The following is an 11654-nucleotide window of genomic DNA, read 5'->3' on the forward strand; positions in this document are numbered from 1 at the left end:
TAAGCACTTGCAGCATGCTAGGAGTATTGGGCTGAAGGATGATATTAGTATAGATTAGATAGTATTAGAAACGTGTAATAGATAAATGTAATTAACATTTGATGATTAAATAAAGGAGTATTATTTATGAGTAATGTTACTGTCTTATGTTAATTGTTTAACTATTGTTTCACTTTGCATGTTTTGACTTCCAGAATAATTGAGTTTATTAAGAATAATCGAATTATTCAAATTGTCCACAATCGTTCATATGTTTGAAGTAGGTATGAATGAACATCGTAATGAATTGGTGTGTAGATTGTCTAAACGGTATTAGACATAGCAAAAGTTTGCTGCAACGTTCATGAGTGCTTATGAAATAGTTTTGAGCATTGGAACAAACCCGCGCTTGCTGGAATCACCTTATGGAATGTGATAAAAGGGTGATCGCAAGACGATAATATCATATGGTCTTAAAACCAAGATATATGGTTTGTTATTTGTTAATTGGTTGTACATTGATAATGCGAAACCGCATCAGTAACTTGATGTTATAAAACACATTGTTGTGTATAGTTGATTAATGAATAAGTAAATGCATATAAGTCGAAGTTTATCTGTTACTTTTATCCTAAGAGGGTAAAAGCGATATCTCGGCCGCTCGATGATTTGATTTGACTTATGTGTCGGGCCCGGTCAGAACTGAATTGATGTGTTCGATTAAGTTCTATGTCAAATAAATCGGAGATCGAGAAACCAAATGCTAGACAAATTATTCCATAGAATTGTCAGCATGATATCTAAACAGAGGACTGTAAGATCCCTTATCTGAAGGACAAGATTGATTAGATCAGAGTTTGACAGCGTCTTTGAGAGCTACGATTGCTAATCGGAAGATACTTGTATATAGTTACTAGACTTATCCAAGTGGGAGACTGTTGGAATAGTGTCTAAGGCTACAAGTATATTAGGCAATTATTTGACCCGGTTGTGCATGGTCCTTTTGGGTTGCCTTCACCATAGCAACTTGACAGGATGATTTATTATGAGAGAAGAAATATTATTAATATATTATGAGAATAATATAAGGAATAATAATATTGTTATTTGATTAATATAAGTCATAAATTAATTAGGAATTAATTTGGTGACTTAAAGAGATTAATTAAATAAAGGGGTATAAACTGTCAATTGTATGATAGTTAGACTTTGGGCTATAAATCCCTTAAGGATAATAGTGGACGATTTCTAGGGCTTAGGATAAGCTTAGAATTCGTCCAAGGGGTTATCTATTAGGGTATTGGATTGCTTAGGGCCAAAGTTATCCAATTAGGGTTTAAGGGTGAAACCCTAGGAGCCTTACAAGTATAAATAGACCCCAAGGGTCAAGGGAAATCGGCACTTGTGCTTAGAGAAGAAACCCTGGCCGATTTGATTCCCTCTCCTCTTTCTCAAATCATCCTCTTGCTAGTTGGTGTTTGTAAGCCATTAAAGGAGTGACAATTGTGACTCTAAAGCTCCAAGAACAAGAAGATCAAGCAAGTGATTCAAGGTAAACTTCTAATCTCTGATTTCATATTGTTATTATACTCTATTAGCCATTAGAAGTCTTGGATTCAATGTATGTTCAATTAGAGAAACCTAGATCCAAGCATTAGGGTTGCATGTGCACAGAGGAATCTTCATATGGCTAAAACCCATCATGGTTAACCGGCACATTGATTAGGTGGTTGTAACATTGGGTGTACCAAGCTAATTTGCATGGTTATTCACACCTTGTTTGTGATCCTCGGCATCCCAGTCACAAACTTGATGGGCACAATGAAGATTTAAACATGTATTGAAAAGTTCAATGAATCTCAAAGGATCTATGAATTTCGATCCATTTAAAACTTAATTATCAATTTTGTTTTTTCATGGTAGAAATTGGTAAATCGTCATTTACCTACCTTCAAATATTTTCCAATAGGATTACGGCATCCCTCTTCCGAATTAAAAAATATTGTGTTGGGTCCTAGTCTTAATATTTCATTTGGGTGTTATATTAAGGACTTAAATAAACTAACTTGAATTTCTCCCATTGTATATGTCTAGTTCAGACAACTATGGTCTTCCCAAATCTTTTGGAACAAGCTTTCCTCTCGAAGATTATATCCCACACGGCGATCAAGGTGAAAGATTAATCCCTTTGTTGTGCATTAGTGGAAACGGAAATCATACTTCACTTCCTCCACCTCCTCCAATTATTCTCCATAACCCACAAGTTCAAAGACTTGAAAAGTTCAAGGTCACTAAAGCCATACTTGCAATGAAACATCAAGATGGAAGACATGTGTGTACTCATGTCTTGGAGATGAAGTTGCATATTGACAGGATGAGAGTTGGATGCCGAAGTCTCGAGGAAGTTGGATGTTGACTAGGTTCTTCAATCACTTTGTGAGTCATATAGTGAGTTCATTAAGGACTACTATGTGACAGACCACGACATGACCCTTAATGATCTTACTTATTTGCGTGTTGTTGCTGAATCAGCAATGATTTAGCACACTGGAAAAGCAAATTTGATTGGAAGATCTATTTATCAAACTTCCATGGGCATTGACAATGGTAACATTAGAAGTCCAGAAATGATTTCTCTTCCCAATGGAAAGGGATCAACCATAATCAAGTCATTTGACTAAATGGTAAAGAGAAAGGCTAAGTCTGAGATAGTCTAGTGTACCATTCCCAAAGAGTCCATATGTTTCTATTGCCAAGAGAAGGAGCATTGGTTCCGAAGCTGCCATATTTACCTGAAAGATTGCAAAGATGGTAAAGTCAAAAAAAATTGACTCTACTTCAGGTAAAATCCACTCTCTAACTCTATTAAGTTCCTATTTGGAGATTCTTAATACATGATGTAATGCAATTACATTTTGATGTTTTATAGAATCAAAGGAAGCTTAAAAGAAGAGTAAGTTGAGTCTAATCGCGAAGAAATGGATTTCGATCGCATGGTTCGATGATCAGATTTTTGAGTTGCTGCTTAAGAGTTATGATAGATTTCTTACAAATATTTAGAAACATAGTTTTCATTTGTAACTGCAATGTAAGGAAAAGTTTTCCATGTTTTATAAATAAATAAAATTTTGTTTTTGTTTTATTTTATATCTCCTTATAATGGCTTTTGTGAAAATTGATGTTTATGTATATTCTAGCAATGTTCCATATCAATTTGATTCTTTCATTTGTGGTAGTGTCATAATTTACCAGATAAGGAAAGATTCTCATCACCCAAGTTTCAGTTGGATAGAAACTTGGAATCATGCATGCAACTTGTATTGTGTGATGAATGAGAACCTTTATCTTTTGGAAATTAAGACTAATTCCTTGTTCACATAAATATGTGAGTCATGAAGGACTAGGGGATCGGGTACACTAGGTGTACGCTGGTTAGGTCCACCACAAAGAACGATAAGACAATTCGTCATGATTTACTAAAGTTTAGTAAATATGGTTATGCTTACAAGTTTAAGTATAATTCTGAATATTGGAAAAGTTTCATTGTATGGCAGAACGAATGAGAAAAATCAAATTAAGTAGAAAGATAAAAGTTTCTCCAATCTGAAAAGATGGGAGAGTAATTTAGTATCATGTTTTATGATCATCTTAATGATTATGAAAATCATATCACAATTGATCCTCTAAGGTCATCTTAGTGCATTTCTATGGCTAAGAAGAGGAATCGTGAATTGTTGGAATGGTTAAATCAAAAAGGTGAATCATACTTCGTTCCAAATCGAGTCTTAGAGTCATACTCCAAGCTTGTGCCTTGAGTGACACCAAATTAAGAAGGTTTATAACACTTATCAAATGTAGAGTAAAATGTTTTCTACTCTTGTACATTTGAAATTGGTAAGTTTTGATGTTTTGGATAAAACAAAGACCAATTAAGACCAATTGTGTGAAGTGTTTATCTTGATAAGAAACCACACTAACTCTTGAATATTTGTTTGTCAAGTAATGTTCCATGACAAAGTGAATCTTATATGTCAAGAGGTAAGTGGGAGTCTTAAAGATCTTGAAAGTTTCAAGAAATAATCAAGAGTAAACCTATTATTAAACACTAGCACACGACTTGAGGTTTGTAACCTATCGTGTTGAGATATACATGTTTATGTGCCCATTCCAGTTGAGTTGACTACGCATGTGAGTTCTATGAGTTCTCAATTGTTTGAATACCAACTTGGAAGCAATTGTAGGCCATTGTGCTACCATGTGGCAAGAAATTAAGATTGAACAAGTTCAGTCCATATGAGTTTGGATTTGTTACTAACCTTGTCTTGTGATTATGGTTTGACAAATTCACATGGATAGGAACACATACACCATAAAATCTAAGTGTCATAAGGTTTCTCTCCAATTCATGAAAATGATTGTGAGGAAACGCTTTCACTAAGTAGATTTTAAATAGTTAGCAATTGTGATATTTGCATTCTCAAATTCAATTATGATTACGGCATCCCTCTTCGTAGTTCAAATTGTGAGAAATGACAAAGGTCTAAACATTTGAGACCTATTGTTGTAAGTTCTAAAATTGTTTAGACACACATGTGAGCTATCTACGGAAAGGTGTATGAGTTTGACAAGCCTAGATAAAGTCTTATCGAATCATCTCGTATCAGAAATCTGAACTTTGGTAATGAAAGTCAATAAGTATTGATTTCTAGAAGTCCAGCTGGTTTATGGGTACATGTCAAAGCTAGTGGGAGCATAAGTGTTGTGCTAGTAAGATAATAATTAGTATGCTAGTGGGAGCATAATTATTATGGTAAGTGTTGCAAGTTAGCAATGTTAATTATAGAAAACAAAAGTTTCAATTCGCAAATTTGTGGGTTTGAAAAGTTGTTTTGCTATCATTAAGGGAGAGGAATTCATACTTCATTTCAAATCTAGAAGCTTAGATTGAGTTTTTAATCAGTTTAGTCATATATATATATATATATATATATATATATATATATATATATATATATATATATATGAATGTTATGTTGGAATGGTTCAACATAAAGAAATTCTATATATGGAAATGTTAATTGCGTTCTCAAAATTTGATTATGATTACGGCATCCCTCTTCATAATTCGAATTGTGAGAACATGGCAAATGGAAATATTATAGCAAAAGACTGATCAAGTATCGTGTCTTTATGTTAGACATTTTGAATCGCATCCCATGTGCTTCGGGTATAGGATCGATTGAATATGATATAATATTCGCGTGTTCTAAATTTTCCAAATGGATAGGGCATTAAGAGGGAAAAGGAATAGAAAAGGTATGACTAAAGTGGTTAAACAACTGTTAAGGACAATCTAAGGTTCGCCAAGGATTGGTCGCTTAAGGACAGTGGGAAGTATAGTAATGGATGGACCATATTGACATTATTATGAACAGACATGAGTCTATTAATAATGAGTTGTCGTATGGAAAATATGGAATGTTTCCATATTGGGGGTTGAAGAATACATTAGAAAGTTAGAAACTTTTATGCAAGAAGGATGTTCAAAGGAATGTACTTTGAATTTGAGACTTCATTTCCATGGAATTGTCTTGTAACAATCACCAAAGGAATATTTTGTAATATCATTGGTCAAGTCTCTGTGACTTTTGGTACCATGACATTACAAAGGCTGCATTGCATGATAGTTTAGTAGTGACAGGAATTTGGAATTCTTACACTTGCAATAAAGATTTGGAATTGTGAAATGAGCATCATTGAAATGTTTTTTAATTGATCTATTTCACAAATTCAGGACCATAGACAAACATAATGTGCATGCTTGGAGCATGGGACAACTATTGTTTTAATTCAAGTATTAAGTTGATTATTCGAAACATTATACAATGAATAATGAGTAATCAATATGGGACTCAAATGTTTTGGGGCCATATAGGATTAGTATTATTCTTGTGTTTCACTTTTCATGTTTTGACTTCCGAATAATTGGGTTATTCAAACCATCCGCAGTCGATCATACTTTCGAAGTAGGTATTGAGGCAATATTGTCATGAATGGGTCTGTAGAGGTGTTTTAGTCATAGCACAAGTTTGCTACAATTTTCATGAGTAATCTTGGAATAAGATTTGAGTATTGGATTCAACCCACGCTCATCTGAATCACTTCATGGATTTTATCATGAGTGATTGTCAGACGATAATATCTGATATTCTTTAAACCAAGACGTGTGAGTTGTAGTTGGAAGTCGGTTGCACATTGACATATGTAAACGCACCAGTAACTTGGTGTTATAAAACATATCGTTGTTTGTGATTTGATGAGTAAGTACAAGCGAGCATTTGGGTCGAAGTTTATCCATTCCTTTTACCACATGTGGATAAAAGCGATATATGTAGGCCCCTCAACGATTTAGTGACGACACCCCTAAGTGATTGGCCAAGCCTAGACTGATTTGATTTTTTTCAGTTAGTCGGTCGTTATAAATCGGAATTCGAGAAACAATAGATGAACAGAGAGAATGATCATAATCCATGTATCATGTCCATATGATATCTAGAATGGAGGAATATATGATCCCTTATCTAATGGACGTGTCATTGACTAGGTCAGAGTTCGACAGCGGATTTTAAGAGCTACGATTGCTAGTCGGGTTGTGGAGTCATACTTGCAATAATAGTTATTAGACTTATCCAAGTGGGAGACTGTTGGATTAGGTGTCTAAGCCCATAACTATAATTGGTATGTACTTGACCCGAGAGTAGCATGGTCTATTTGGGTTGCATATCACCAGGACAATTTGATAGGATGGACTTTTGAGAAGAGGTTATTTATGATTTATTAATATATCATAAGTTCTAATATATTAATATGAAATCATATTATTTAATTAGTATTGATCAAGAATTATTTTGGAATTAATTTTGTGATCAAAAGAAACTAATTAAATATATGGGGATTGATTTGGTAAATCATTCATTCTTATAGTGTGAGCCAATGATCCATGATTCCTTAGGTTGGGCTAAACCCATGTGACAACCCATGGATGATCCATGGAGGTTTAAACCCATGGATCCTAAGGAATATGGAAGGTCATGGACATTAGGGTTTACATGGTGTAACCCTAATCTTGCCACACTATATATGAAGTCCCGTAGCATCCAAAATTGGGAGTAGACACACTAGTGATCCTTGGAGTTCCATGAGCCGATTTTGGTGCAAGAAATACTCCCTCAAAAGTATCCTTTGTTCTAGGTGTGTTGTGATTCCATTTGAGATGCAAAACTTGGGACACTAAGTTCTTAAAGGCCAAACTCAAGAAGTTCCACAAGCTACAACCAAGAGGTAACTCTACAACTCAATTATATGTTGTTTATATCATTTTGTATGCTAGTTGTAGGATTAATACTTTAGAAACAATATTGAATGTATAAATAGAGAAAACATAGATCCAAAGCATTTAGGTTTGTATGTGCACCACAGGATGTTGTAGTATACTAAAACCCATCAACTTTACCAGTCTCTCGCTATAATATTTCCATACATAAAATTTCCAATGTTGAAACATTTCAACCTGTTATTCATATATGATCATGACTAAGTCTGATTAATACTTCAATCTAAACTTTTATATTCTAAATAAAGTATAAGTATCCTCTCCCTTAAATTTTACTATAGCGAAACAACTTTTCTAACTCTGCAACTTTGCAAATTAAAACTTTGTTTCCTATAATTAGTATTGCTAAATCGAAACACTTAACGTAATAATTCTGCTCCCACTAGCATAATAATTATATTCTTTCCAGCATAACACTTATGCTCCCAGTAGCTTTGACATGCACCCAAAAAACAACCGGACTTCTACAAATTAATACTTATTGACTTTCTTGCCAAAGTTTAAATTTTTGATACGAGATGCTTCGATAAGTCCTTATCCAAGCTCATACACCTTTTATTAGAAAGCTCATATGTGTTTCTAAACTATTTCAAAACTTAGAACAATAAATTCTGAATGTTCAAACTATTTGCCATTTCTTTCAATTCGAACTATGAAGAGGGATGTCGTAATCATATTCAAATCTGAGAACGAAATTAACACAACCGGTATCTCCTCAAAATCTACTTACTGAAAGCTTTTCCTCAACGTCTTTTTCATGAAGTAGAGAGATACCTCTTCATACTTAGATTTTATGGTGTATGTTCTCCTATCCATGTCAATTTTTCATAACCATAATCACAAGACAAGGTTTGTGACAAATTTGAACTCATATGGACTGAACTTGTTCAATCTTAATTTCTTGCCATTTGGTAGCACAAGGGCCTACCATTTCTTACAAGTCATTGAGCAGCTCACCCACACATATCAATGTAATTTCACTGATTGAGGTGTTTTGCCTTATGCGATCAACTGAGGACTCATAGAACTCACATGCATATTCAACATAAATGGAATGGCACAGAAACAAGAATGTGTCAACACGATAGGTTATGAACCTCAAGTCGTGTGCTACTGATAAACAATAGGTTTATTCTTGATTAGTTCTTGAAACTATTCAATATTATTAAGACTCTCATTGACCTCTTGACATATAAGATTCTCTTTTCAAGAAACATTCCTTGACAAACAAATATTCAAGAGTTAGTGTGGGTTCTTATTAAGAAAAACACTTCATTTAATTGGTCTTAGTTGGTCTTTGTTTTAGCCAAAACATCACAACTACCAATTCCAAATGTGCAAAAGTAAGAAACATTTCTACTCCACATTTCATGAGGTGTTATTAACCTACTTAGAACATATTACTCAAGGTATAACTTGGAGTAACTAGAGTATAACTCTAAGAACCGATTTTGGAACAAAGTATGACTCATTCTTTTGATTTTAACCATTTTAACAATTCCTGATTCCGCTCCTTAGTTAAATAAACACACTAAGGTGTCCTTAGAGGATCAATTGTGACATGGTTCCATAATCATAAGGATGATCATAAAACACTATACTAACGTAATCTCCTTTCCTATCAGATTGGAGAAACTTTCATCTTTCTTCATAATTGATTCCTCTTATTCGTTCTACTTATACTTTGAAACTTTTCAAGGTATTAGAATAATAATTAAACTTGTAAGCATATCCATATTTACTAAACCATTATTAAATCATGACGAATAGTCTTTATCACTCTTGTGGTGGATTTGACCAGTACACATCAATGTGCACTTGATCCTTAATTCTTTCACTTGACTTATATTCATATGTGAACAAGGAATTAGTCTTAATTTCCCAAAGATGAAAATTCTCGTTCATCACACAATACAAGTCGCATGATACCAAGTCTTTGTTCAATTAAAACTTGCGTGATAAAATCCTTCCTTATTCGGTAAACTATGACACTTACCACAAATGATATAACTAAGAATCAAATCCATTTCCAATATTTCTTAATAATATATAAACACCAATTGCAAGGAAATATAAAATAAGACAAAATCAAAAAAAATCTTTATTTATAAAAATGCGGAAGACTTGTCGTTACAATGCAAGTACAAATGAAAACTATGTTACTAAATATTCCTAAGTAATCTATCATAACTCCTAAGCAGCAGCTCAAAAATCCGATCATCGAACCATGCGATCGAAATCCAGATCTTCGCGAGAAGACTCAGCTCACCCTTCCTTTAAGCTTCCTTTGTTTTGTTTGATCCTACAAAACATCAAAATGCAATCTAATCACATCCTGTAAAAGGATATATAAATAGGAACTTAATAGAGTTAGATAGTGGATTTACTTGAAGTAGAGTCACACATTTTGACTTTACCATCCTTGTGATCCTTCAGGTATTTACGGCAGCTTCACATCCAATAGCCCTTCTCTTGGCAATAGAAACGAACAGACTCTTTCGGAATGGCGCATGGGATTATCTCAGACTCGGCCTTTCTCTTAAGATCAAACTTTTCGATCATGACCGATTTCTCTCCCTTAGGAGAAGAAACCATTTATGGACTATCAACTTTGTCATTGTTAGGGTCCATGGAAATTTGGGATGCAAATCTTCTAATCAAATTTGCTTGACATGTGCACCAAATCATTGTTGATTCAACAACAATTAGCAAATATGTAAGATCAATAAGGGTCACGTCTTGATCTGTCATATAGTAGTCTTTAACAAACTGACCATACGACTCGGTAAGTGATTGAAGAACCAAGTCAACACCCAACTTCCTCGGGAAAACGACACCCAACGTTCCCAACCTATTAATATGCAAATTCATCTCCATGACGTAAGCACATACAAACGTTCCATCTTCGTGTTTGCTTGCCAATAGGGCTTTAGTGACCTTGAACTTTTCAAGTTGACAAACACGTGGGTCAGGGAGAATAATTGGAGGGGTTGGAGGAAAATAAGTTCCACCAAAGCACGAAAAAGGGATTGATCTTTCACCTCGGATGTCATGCGGAATATCTTCTTCATGAGGAAAGCTTTTTCCAAAAGCATAAGGAAGACCATAGTTGTCAAAACTAGACATCTACAAGGGAAAAATTCAAGATAGTTGATTTAGTCCTTAATATAACACCCAAATGAAACATTAAGGCTAGGACCCAACACAATAATTCACAATTCGAAAGAGGGATGTTGTAACCAATTGTAAGTTATTTGTCGATAGGTAAATTTACGATTTACCAATTCCACCACGAAAACGAAATTTTAAACGAATTAGGTTTTAAATGAAACTCCTAGATTGTTTGAGATTCATTGAACTTTTCAATGGCATGTTTAACCTCGATTATTCCCTTCAAGTTTGTGACAGGGATACCGAGGATCACAAACAAGGTGTAAATAACCATGCAAATTAGCTTGGTACTCTCGAAGTCATCTATCACCTAATCAAGTGTCGGTTAACCACACACGCTCCATTAATCTATGATAACCTATGAGCTACCCATTGCTATCCTTCATTAGTCTCATATTAGTGTGCCGGTTAACCGCACACACTCCACTAACGACCAATAAGGTGCAATATGCAATTTCATGGGTTAGCATCAAATTCACATTTTTCTAAAGTAACTAAGATTGGGAATTTAGAAAAACACTTAGTAACTTTTTATAATTATCATTTTACTTTTTAATGATAATTAATATCATATCCTACCCGTTCGACTAACGACCCTCCACTAGTCAAGGAAGTGGTGGGTTAGAGTGGAGACTCATTAAATCGTCATTTTATAAGCAATTTCCTTATACCCCCTTATAGACCAGCTTCATGAATGAGGCTACTAATGGTAAGACTGGTTGTCTTATATATATATATATATATATATATATATATATATATATATATATATATATATAAGTATTAAGTTATTAATATTATAATAGTATATGGGTTGAATTTTAAACTTTTAAAACTCTGGGGTTTAAAATTTAAATATTTCTAAATCAAAACTTTTTAATCAAATTTTAAATTCCAAATCTTGAGGGCAAGTTTTGAAACTTTTCAAAACCTCTTTGATCAAATTTGAAAACAATTAAATTAATCATATAATTTATCTATATCACAAAATTTGACATAATATAATTTCATATAGAAAGATAATTTAAATCAAATTCTACAAATAATTAATTTATCACAAAAACAAGTAATTATCTCAAAATTTGACAATTATCCTTCAATTGGATGAGGA

This window comes from Lactuca serriola, chromosome 9, assembly GCF_051521515.1.
Source record: "Lactuca serriola cultivar US96UC23 chromosome 9, Lser_US96UC23_V15, whole genome shotgun sequence".
NCBI classification, from domain to species: Eukaryota; Viridiplantae; Streptophyta; class Magnoliopsida; order Asterales; family Asteraceae; genus Lactuca; species Lactuca serriola.